Here is an 11,932-nt window from a genome sequence, read left to right on the forward strand (position 1 = left end):
TAGGTAATCCATGCAATCTCATCACTTCCTTGAAAATAGGTCTGCTACATGCAATGCATATGATTTCTTCTTACAAGGTATGAAATGAGCCATCTTTGAAAATCTATCCACTACCACAAATATAGAATCATTCCCTCTCGGTGTCTTAGGCAATCCAAGTACAAAATCCATGCTTATATCTTCCCAAGGTCTTACCAGTACTGTCAAAGGTTTATGCAATCCCACCTTCTGACTACTACCTTTTGCAACTTGACAAACTCTACAACTCTGCACATATCTATTAACATCCTTATGAATATGGGGCCAAAAGTACTGCTCACTCACCAATGAAATTGTTTTATCAATGCCAAAATGTCTAGCTAAACCTCCACTATGCTTCTCTTTGATTAGGTTCTCTTTCAAGGAACTCTTAGGTATGCATAATTAAAATCCCTTGAATAACATCCCATCCTGAATGAAATAATCCAACCATTTGCTTCTATCAACCATAACCGGTTCTCTACATGTTTTCGAAGGTTTTGTAAAATTTGGGTCTTCATCATACAAGGTCTTCAAATCTTTAAAACCTAATACTGTCACTCTCATCTCTATCAACAAATTCCTTCTCCTACTCAATGCATCAGCAACTTTGTTAGATTTCCCACTTCTATGCTTCAACACAAAGGTGTAACTCTGCAAGAATTCTACCCATCTCATATGTCTCTGATTCAACTTACTCTGACTATTCAAATACTGCAAAGCTTGATGATCTATATACAACACAAACTCCTTAGGAAAAAAGTAATGTCTCCATTTCTTCAAGGCTTGAATTATGGCATTAAATTCCTGATCATACACTAAATATCTCTTCTGGGCATCATTCAATTTTTCATTGAAATATGCTACCGCTCTCCCTTCTTGACTCAAAACTGCTCCTATTTCTATTCCACTTGCATCACAATCCACTTGAAAGACCTTATTGAAATCCGGTAAAGCCAACACAAGCTGCTCAATCACTTTCTACTTCAACAATTCAAAACTTTTGTTTTCTCCGGTGGTCCACTTGAATTCCTTCCGATCTCCCCTCATGGTTTCAGTCATATGGTTACAAACTGAACTGAAATTTTTGATAAACTTTTGGTAAAAACTAGCCAATCCATGAAATGATCTTACCTCTACAATGCTTTCCGGTGTAGGCCACTCAACACTGGCTTTAACTTTCTTAGGGTCCATCTTCAAACCGTCCTGAGATATCACAAAGCCCAAATAGACTAACTCATCCTTCATGAAAGTACACTTCTTAATATTGATCAACAACTTCTCTTGTCTCAACCTCTGCAAAACTTGTCTTAACTGCAACAAATTCTCCTCTTTTGTCTTATTGAAAATTAGAATGTCATCCAAATACACAATAACAAACTTACCCAAGAATTTCTTTAATACCTCATTCATCAGCCTCATGAAAGTACTTAGTGCATTAGTCAATCCAAAAGGCATCACCAACCATTCATATAGTCCTTCATTTGTCTTAAATGTTGCCTTCCACTCATCACCTTCTTTGATCCCGATCTGATGATATCCACTCTTCAAATCTGTCTTTGTAAAGTATTTTGCTCCACTAAAATAGTCCATTATGCCATCCATCCTAGGCAAAGGAAACCGATATTTCACTGTGATGTTGTTTATTGCTCTCGAATCTGTACACATCCTCCATTCTCCATTCTTCTTAGGTGCTAATACAGTTGGTACTGCACAAGGGCTCAGAGTCTCCCTGATCAAACCTTTCTTCAATAGCTCCTGCACTTGTCTATTCAGTTCTTCATTCTCTGCCAGTGTCAACCGGTGTGCAACTTTGTTAGGAAAACTAGCTCCGGGAACCAAGTCCATGCAATGACTAATACTTCTAACAGGTGGCAATCCATCAGGTACATTATTTGAAATGATGTCCTCATATTCTATCAGCAAATCTCTTATCTTTGTCAGGTTTTCTTCTTTCGGTTCTAGTCTATCAGTCTTCTTAGGAATCAAGGCAAAACACACATTCTCATGTCTCAATCCATCCATGAATTTCCTTCCATCTACTAAATAGATTCTAGTATTTGTACAGACTTCACTCTTCAAAGGTTCTTCCAAAGGTAACAAGGTTTGCTTCATCCCATTGGCCACAATAGTGTATGTATTATTCCTCCCATCATGTATTGCATGTCTATCAAACTGTCAAGGTCTTCCCAATAAAAGATGACAAATATCCATAGGCATAATATCACACAAAACTTCATCATGATAATTCCCAATTTTCAATTTTACTAAACAATTCTCACTCACTAGCAACTTATGTTCATCCTGAATCCATGCTATCTAATAAGGCTTAGGGTGTTTCAATCTCTCCAATTTCAACTTATTCACCATCTCTTCTGAAACAAGATTATCTAAACTACCACTATCAATAACAACTTTACAACACTTACTAGATACCTTACATCTGGTCTTGAACAGGTTCTTCCTTTGCAAGGGTTCTTCATCTCCTCTGGTATAACACAAAGCTCTCCTCATCATCAACAGTTCTTCATCTTCCAGTTTACTGTCTAATCCGGTGGGGTTTTCTTCCAGTATATCCTCTTCCTCTTTGAAATCTTCCTCCAGTAAACCTTCCACCTCTACCTCTTTGTCTCTGCTCATGTCTTTTGTTCAATTTCTCTTCAACCTTTATTGCATACTGGTAAGCCTCTTCAACACTCTCTAATTTGATCATACTAAGTTCCTCTTGTATAGACACCCATAATCCATTCAAATATCTTGTATTCTATTCAACTTTATCATCAACATGTCCAAATCTGATGTTCAACTTGTAAAATGCTTCGGTGTACTCCTTCACACTAGATTCCTTCTGTCTCAGATTCTGCAACTTCTGGAACAAATCTACTTGATAATTCGTCGGGATAAATTTTGATTTTAACTTAGCAATCATCCAATCATCCTATCCCATGTCTTAATCTTTTCTTTACCTCTTCTTTGTCTATCAACTTGCAAATGCTCCCACCAAAGAGATGCATGACCTTTCAACCAAGTACAGACACATTTCACCTTCCTCTCTTCTGCAGTGTTTTCAAAATCAAAATGCTTCTCCATCTCTGAGATCCAATCTATCAATTCATTCGAATCTAACTTCCCATCATATTTCGGTGGGGTAAAATGAGGTTGAGTGTTCGCCCTACTCAAAACCCTTAAAAACCTTTCTTCTTCTGGATCAATTGTCGGTGAGTTCACTTGTTCTATCAGGGCTTCTTCTCCTTCATCTTCTCTCACATATTGAATATGTCGACCTCTTCTTTGGGTTGTCTCCATGACTTCTAACTAGGATACTATTCCTCACAACATCTCCATCACAATAGGGTTTGCATTCCCATGTGCTCCACCATTCCCTGTTCCTCTTTGTGTCATTAATTCACGCTAGTCCTCTACAATTGTAGGTCAAATCCGAAATCCGCCACCCTACAACAAAATTCAGGACACACAACCTCTGGAATGAAAGTTCGCTCTGATACCACTTGAAGCAATCACCTATGAGGAGGGACCTCAAGGAGATCAGTCCAAACCAACCAGCAAGAGTAAACACAACGAAAGCACACAGATATGATGGAGGCAATGCAGAACAGATAGTTTTATTGTATGAAGTTAATTACATCCAACCGACAACAACTGGGTTACAACATACTGACACACAGGCCTTTTAGAATAGGTCACACCGAGACCTTGAATCGAAAGATCTATCTTCTAGGAATAGTCTATCTATTTGACTTCTTGATCTTCTAAATTGATTACATTCTAAAGCATGATTACAAATATATATATCGATCCAAAGGATCTAGTATGCTAAAAAAGGATCAAAACCCGAAGAACAAGACCTAACGTGCAAAATGAACAAGGTCGGCCTCCGCCAAGAGATTCCTCCAGAAAATCCAAAGGATGAAACATAGAAGGTCGGCCACATGCCAATAAACATCAAGATCAACATCCAAGGCTCCGCAAGCTTCAGAATAGATTCTGGTAGATCACTAGAATAGGTCTCAGGCATCCGGTAATAGAGGAACAACCGGTAACAAGAAACTGCCAAGGAAACCGGTAGTGATATCTTGCCAGAAAGTGATCCAAAAAAGATGTGGTTTGAGAGAAAGAAATATGATCAAGTCTTCAAGTAGAATCCAACTCCACAGGATCCAGTAAGCCAAAACTGGGACACATAGAAAGGAAAACTGAAACTGCAAACAAAGAACAAAATAGAAAAGAAAATGTTTTTGGTTGATGCAAGATTGCTGTGAACCGGGGATGCTCCTGCATCAAAACTCTAAAGGAAAGTGGGAAGCATAGTAAGAGGTGCACAAACATTAATTTTGATTAGGATGGAGATAGTAGAGTGTACTAACCAAGACAAGTATGTTGTTGCAAGGAGTGTTTTACACAGTTGATATTGGCATAAACAAGAAGATCACTACTATTGTAATCAGAGCCATGAAATGATTCAGGTGTAAATGTTGGAATGGTGTTTTGTGTTGAGTGGTGAATTGGTGTGGTCATAATTTGTAGGTTGGTTTTTTGTTCACGACCAATTTTTCCAAAGATGATAACTTTGAAAAAGGAGGATTTCATATATTTGAATACAAGGAAATCACCATGCTCCAGGTTACGGTCAAACACAAATTATTCCCATCCATGGTCAAATCAAAGTATATTTTGTGCTACAAGAAGGAGAACATCCCGTTGTACACCCGTTGGTCCTTGCAAAATCACATATGTATTCACAACATTGGAAATGACAGGCATGAATGATGCCAGTATTCTCTGGAAAAGTAACAAGTGAAAGTCAATAAATGTTGTTAGTAGCAACATAAATAACCTAAAAGATATAGAATTTTGTTAAAGGAATATAGAGTGTACCAATTTGGTGAAGTTTCCTTGCAGCATGACTTTAAAAAAAGATGGAGCAGTGTCATGTTTGACACAACAATTATAGGAGCAAGCTTCACATGGGGGGATTGCCATCTCATGTTGTTCTTATATCTTAGATGAACTAATAGTATGTTAATTCTTTTGTGTATTCAATCAAGAAACACGGTTGTGTTTAGATGGCACACAATGCAATCTTTAAATATACATTGGAAACATATATTCAAAAGGATATGCTCACAATGGTGGGTTGAAGCAAGAATCAAATAAACCCAAAGTAGAAATATACACTAATATAAAAAATGAACATATGTAATTGAGGTAATAAGGTGTGTATAAACATGCCCACAATCTAAACATAGCAGGACATTAGAAACATACATTCAAAGAGAGGGTAATTAAAGAATTGCATTTTTTTATGCATAACATATCACAAAAAGAATGCATATTCTCAAATGTCTACATAAAGTAAAGTAAGCAGGCATGAAATGTCAATTATGAAAAGAAATAAAAATAATACAGTACTTTGAATGAATAATTGACATCTAACATTCAAACAAAAGCAATAATTGTTGATATGCAAGCAGGTAAAATAACAACATGAGAGATCCTCTTGTGAATGTGATGATGCAACTAGGAATAATAAAAAATGGCCACCAATTTTAAAACCTATCAAGGTAACGTAGGCATATAGGTATTGGACATGGTGTACTATAATGGATATATGTAAACATAAACTTACATAAATTGACTATAACCATGTAACCATGCAAATATTTATACATAATTACAAAATTGTTTTAGGTTAATACAAATAAAGCAGTGGCTTGTTGAGTATGGCATTTTTTATTTTGTGATGATGGAATTGTAAACCATATTAACAAGCCAACAACTTGAGATGGTCATCCACCATATGAATAGCTTTGTATCCTTAAATAATCTTCAATTGGTAGAACCCCAATTCCCTGCCAATGGTTCTCCACCCTCCTTCATCGATTGAAGGGAAATGTGTTTTTTATATTCACACCCTACCTAAGTATGCTATGCACCTCAACCAAGTGTGCAACATTCAGAATGTGCAATGGGCGCTTTGTATAGATATTTAGTTTACAAATCATGCATCATATTGTATATTTCATACAAAGAGCTTGGTGATGATAGACGAGATCTAATCATAATACCTATTGATGGTTTCTTGAAAACATGCACCAGAGAGGTGCTATAACATTTATTGTGCTCCTTATTGATGGGTTCAATGGTGGTATGAAGAGCCTACATTAATTGCGGTTAAAGAGTTCGACATTCTTGGTAGGTGTTTCTATCATTGCAAATGCTATGTATTGATATATCTTCTCTTATAAATTTGTAGTAGAGTGGCAATGTTTTTTTGTATACAGGCATAGCTATGCATAATCAAGAAGGATATGTTTTCTTAAAAAGCATTGATGTGAAAGAATGCTTATTTATTTTCATGGTTACATATATACATGCAAGCATAAATATATGTATGAGTATAGATAGACATATAACCCACAAGGCACTTAGCACAAAAATCAGATTCTATTTCTTGTCTTCTTTGAGAACATGGAAAGTACAATCAACATGTGCAACACATCTCGTTGCAATGATAATGTCCAATTTGTGGTGGAAGTTGCAGTGACTAGAACAAAGTTCACAATTAATTTTGGGTTTTCATTGTTTGCATTTTGTTGTCAGTGCCTATGGATAAGGGCTAATATATATATCTAACCACATATATATATATATATATATATATATATATATAAAAGTTACACATGCAGGTATATATGAGGCGTGAAGTTGAATTTGCAAAACACAAAGGATATGTTAAGTTTTATAGAATTTTGATATCCATATAAAGGTTTTCTTCTGCTTTGTTGTATTTGCAAGATATGTGTATACACTAATAAATATATCTCCAAGTAGAGAGTGTTAGCCTTCCGATGAGTATATGTTTCACAATGGCTGATGACAAGACAACTATAATGACAAGTATATGGAGTGTCAACCTTTTAACGAGTAAAAGAACAACATGAGAGATCCTCTTGTGAATGTGGTAATGCAACTAGGAATAATAAAAAATGACCACCAATTTTAAAACCTATCAAGGTAATGCAGGCATATAGGTATTGGACATGGTGTACTATAATGTATATATGTAAACATAAACTTACATAAATTGACTATAACCACGTAACTATGCAAATATCTATACAGAATTACAAAATTGTTATGGGTTAATACAAATAAAGTAGTGGCTTGTTGAGTATGACATTTTTAATTTTGTGATGATAAAATTGTAAACCATATTAACAAGCCACTGCTTAATTTGTATTAACCTATAACAATTTTATAATTTTGTATAAATATTTGTATACTCTAATAAGTATATCTCCAGGTAGAGAGTGCCAGCCTTCCGACGAGTATATGTTTCGCAGCCGTTGATGACAAGATAACTATAATGACGAGTATATGGAGTGTCAGCATTCTGACGAGTAAAAGAACATCATGAGAAATCCTCTTGTGAATGTGGTAATGCAACTAGGAATAATAAAAAAACGGCCACCAATTTTAAAACCTATCAAGGTAATGCAAGCATATAGGTATTGGACATGGTGTACTATAATGTATATATGTAAATATAAACTTACATAATTTGACTATAACCACGTAACTATGCAAATATTTATATAGAATTACAAAAATTTTATGGGTTAATACAAATAAAGCAGTGGCTTGTTGGGTATGGCATTTTTTATTTGGTGATGATGGAATTGTAAACCATATTAACAAGCCACTGCTTTATTTGTATTAACCTATAATAATTTTGTAATTTTGTATAAATATTTGTATACACTAATAAGTATATCTCCAGGTAGAGAGTGTCAGCCTTCTGACGAGTATATATTTCGTAGCGGTTGATGACAAGACAACTATAATGATGAGTATATCGAGTGTTAGCGTTCCGACGAGTAAAAGAACAACATGAGAGATCCTCTTGTGAATGTGCTAATGCAACTCGAAATAATAAAAAATGACCACCAATTTTAAAACCTATCAAGGTAACATAAGCATATAGGTATTGGACATGGTGTACTATAATGTATATATGTAAACATAAACTTACATAAAGGATATGTTAAGTTTTATAGAATTTTGATATCCATATAAAGGTTTTCTTCTACTTTGTTGTATTTGCAAGATATGTGTATACACTAATAAGTATATCTCCAGGTAGAGAGTGTCAGCCTTCTGACGAGTATATGTTTTGTAGTGGCTGATTACAAGACAACTATAACCACGTCGTTTTTCATTTTTTAGGAGTAGAATGTGGCAGTGAGGTCACATAGCACCTACCACATCATGTATTGATGGCTTTGGTGTTCACACGAAGAGTCTGTATCAATTGTGGGTAAAGAATTGGTTGTTGTGATGGATGTTTCATGTAGTTGGGTAGTGAAAACATCAGAGAAGACCAATGTACAGCTTTGGTAGCTATATGTGAAGGTTGCATTAAATGAAATTAAATACTTAGCTGGTGCAAGGCATATTTCATGGCCTAGGGGAGTATGTCCATCAGTTGCAACATTGATATATATATATATATATAGAGGTAGATATGTGTGTCGTTGTGTTGGTCTTTCTTTTTCTATATGATTGTGAATAACCTAAGTAAGGCACACAATGCAAATGCATGTATATAAACAAAGGAAAATGCACAAATATATGTGCATATACAAAAAACAAAAAAAAAAGTACACTTGCAGATTGTTATGCATATATAAGGATATGAGCGAATATATATAAATATGTATGCATTAATTTAAATATTTGTGCATATATACTTATATAGGGAAAGCTGCATATCTATGCATATATGCATTTGCATGTGTACAAAAAGCCATTAGGATGCATGAAGAAAGAGATGTCTGTATACCCAATGCAGATGGGATTTGTGTTCATATACTTAAGCATGGATATATTTATATATGCATATGTAAAAGTAAACATATAACACAATGCAATGTTATAAAGTCACATAGTATAATAATTATAAATCCATTATATATAGAAACATGTCAATATATATCTATTAACAACTACACCTATTTATTAAAATACAAAACATACAAAGCAATGAAATAAAAAAATCTAGGAATGCTTCAATATAGCCATACAGAGCAACATATATATATCCAGCAGAATTGCATAGTAACGGTACATAATAATTAAACAACGTATTAAAAGTTGGAGATGACAAAAAACACAAGAAGTATAATGATGAAAACATATTGATAATTGTTGAAATGATGAAGTTAGTTTTTAGTTTATATATAACTGCATAAGTATAGCAAGAAAATAAGTGTATCAGCTGGTAATATAGTCTAGCAAATGCAACACAAGAAGCAAAATGATTCAATCATTTTTGATGAGTTGTTAAGAATGAAGAAAATGCAGGGAATTGAAAAAGTTACAAAATTATTATGTAGAATCTATGATTTGAGTAATCTCTGAAAACAAGAGTTGTGACTCTGCCTCAAAATCAACCTTTGAAGCCCTATTAATTATTGTTTTCTATCTACTCTTAGAGTTATACATCTTTGTTTTGATGTGAAGAGTAAATACATAACTATTGCACTTAGTAGCTTTGATATGAGTGATAGGTTTTGTAGCAGTGTTTGTATCATACTGAAGCATGTAAAGTTATTTTGTTGAGATCTATAATATTTTTGTCACCGCTTCTTCAAAAGCGGTAACCCACATGATGTCAATATGGTCATAAATTCTCAGTTGTAATATATATCAATAAGTACATTTTGGTACTTGCACTTGACATCTAGGACATAACCATTCATTGGCTTTCTACTCAATACATCTTTTTTTGCATTCTTTGCCATTCACTTTCTACGAACAAGCAAGATAGCAGAAAGCATCAGGTTTGATAAACTGAATGGTTTCTCTAACAGTTGTTTCCACAATATCTGTAAGAACAATGCATCACTCCAATTTAGAGGCAAGTGGCATTCTTGTATATGGTGTATTGAGATGTCCAGGGGTTGAGGGCAAAAGAATTAAATCAGATGTTAATTCCCCTCTAGCTATAAGTAGTTGTGATTTTGGGATAGAGGGATTAACATTCAATAATGTCACAAAGTGTTGTTAATGACTTTGCCATTAAAGTAACCCATGAGTCCATTTATAACAGAAATGATAGCCAACTCTCCACCACAATATTTTTTTTGCAAATCCTCACCTATAGTTTTCCATGCAACACCCCAAAGGTTCACATCAATAGAAAAATTAGATATGTCATTCATCTTCAAAGTTCTACACAGTCCTATATCAACTAAAATGCCAATTATACTAACCAAAGTGTAGTTACTATAATTAGCAATCTCACTTATTGGTGTAAACTTTGAAATGTTTTCAAGAGGTAAAATGCTCTCATCACAACATTGTTAGGATAACCGGTGGACAACTGAGAGGCGGGGGGGGTGAATAAGTTGTCAACATATTATAAAACTTTAAGCTCACATAACCTTCTATCAGAATGCATAAACCAAATACTGGAATAGAAGATGTAACAATTAAGCATAAACATAAATTACAGAATAATTAACCGACCATCCATAACACATGACACCAATATTTGTATGTGGAAACCCGGTAAAGGGAAAAACCATGGTGGGAAGCCTACCCATAGTCATATAATACTTTTGCAGTAAGTATGTGATTATAATAAGAGGGGCATGCACATGCAGGAAGGCACACTGCTCATCACAAAAGGAGCCTCACTGACTACAAAGAAATCCAGACTACAATCCAGAAATAAGAATGAATTGCAAGAATAGAATCTCCTATGCCTAAGTACAGTTCTGGTTAAGCTCAATACCAAAGGTCTTAAACCTCTTTCACAAACCCAATTCAATCACCTATGATCAACAAAAACCTTTGCATATGATTATAACATTGTTCGCACACAGATAATCCTCTATCCATAAAACCCACGATCTACAAAGAGATCTTACATCATATTTATACCAACCTGAGATGTAAACAATTAGGTCGACCACCTAAAAAGATAATACAATAGATCCATTACGTAATCTCATAAACCAATGATAAACCAAGTCGGCCTAAGACTGAAACAACATAATCCAAACAATAAATCCAATTGGTGACGCATCAGGAGCATCAACCAACACGTTACACAAACTGGTCCATAACCTAGCAGAACAAGATATAATAGGTCCGATCCTAAATGCAAACACCATTGATCAATTGGAACATGAACAAGATAGCCATCAACATCCTGATAACCTTCTAGAAGTTGCACCAACACCACTTATCAGATTCATCAAAAGATCTTCATCAAAGCGTTGCCGGTAAAACCCTTACCGGTGACCAAAAGGCTTACTAGAACAAATGATAGCATCTAGATCATCAAATCCTGAACCAACTGAATGTGATACACATCAAGAACACATGAATAACCAATCCAAGCCAATACCACAAGCCGGACCAAATTAGAGAGTACTGGAGATGGTCTCCAGATCAATATCATAAACCAACCACTCTACCGGAAGTCGGTAGACAACAAAACAACTAGTGTTGACATCAATGACAAAACATCAATGCAACACATAATCAATTCCTCCAAATTGCCAACAAACATTTCAATATTGAACACTGGTCCAAAGTAATTTCCAACCGACTGTTTAGCTTGTTTTACTTTTTCTTTGCTTCTCTAACCAAGCCTTTCGAGACAAAGTAGGATGCTACAACCTGAACTCTTTCATGGTGCAATATTACAACTTCATTGAAGCAAGTAATTATGATCTCAATTCTATCGCCATCAATCATGTCAAAGCTAAAAACTTGGCCATTACTCTTTGGTGTGCTATATTGACGTATTTTTATTTATTTGTGGCACAACCTTAAATTGTCCATTTGGTCTGGTAAGGGTTCAGTCCTTTTATAGGACTGA

Source organism: Cryptomeria japonica, chromosome 8 (genome assembly GCF_030272615.1).
Source record: "Cryptomeria japonica chromosome 8, Sugi_1.0, whole genome shotgun sequence".
In the NCBI taxonomy this organism is placed as follows: domain Eukaryota; kingdom Viridiplantae; phylum Streptophyta; class Pinopsida; order Cupressales; family Cupressaceae; genus Cryptomeria; species Cryptomeria japonica.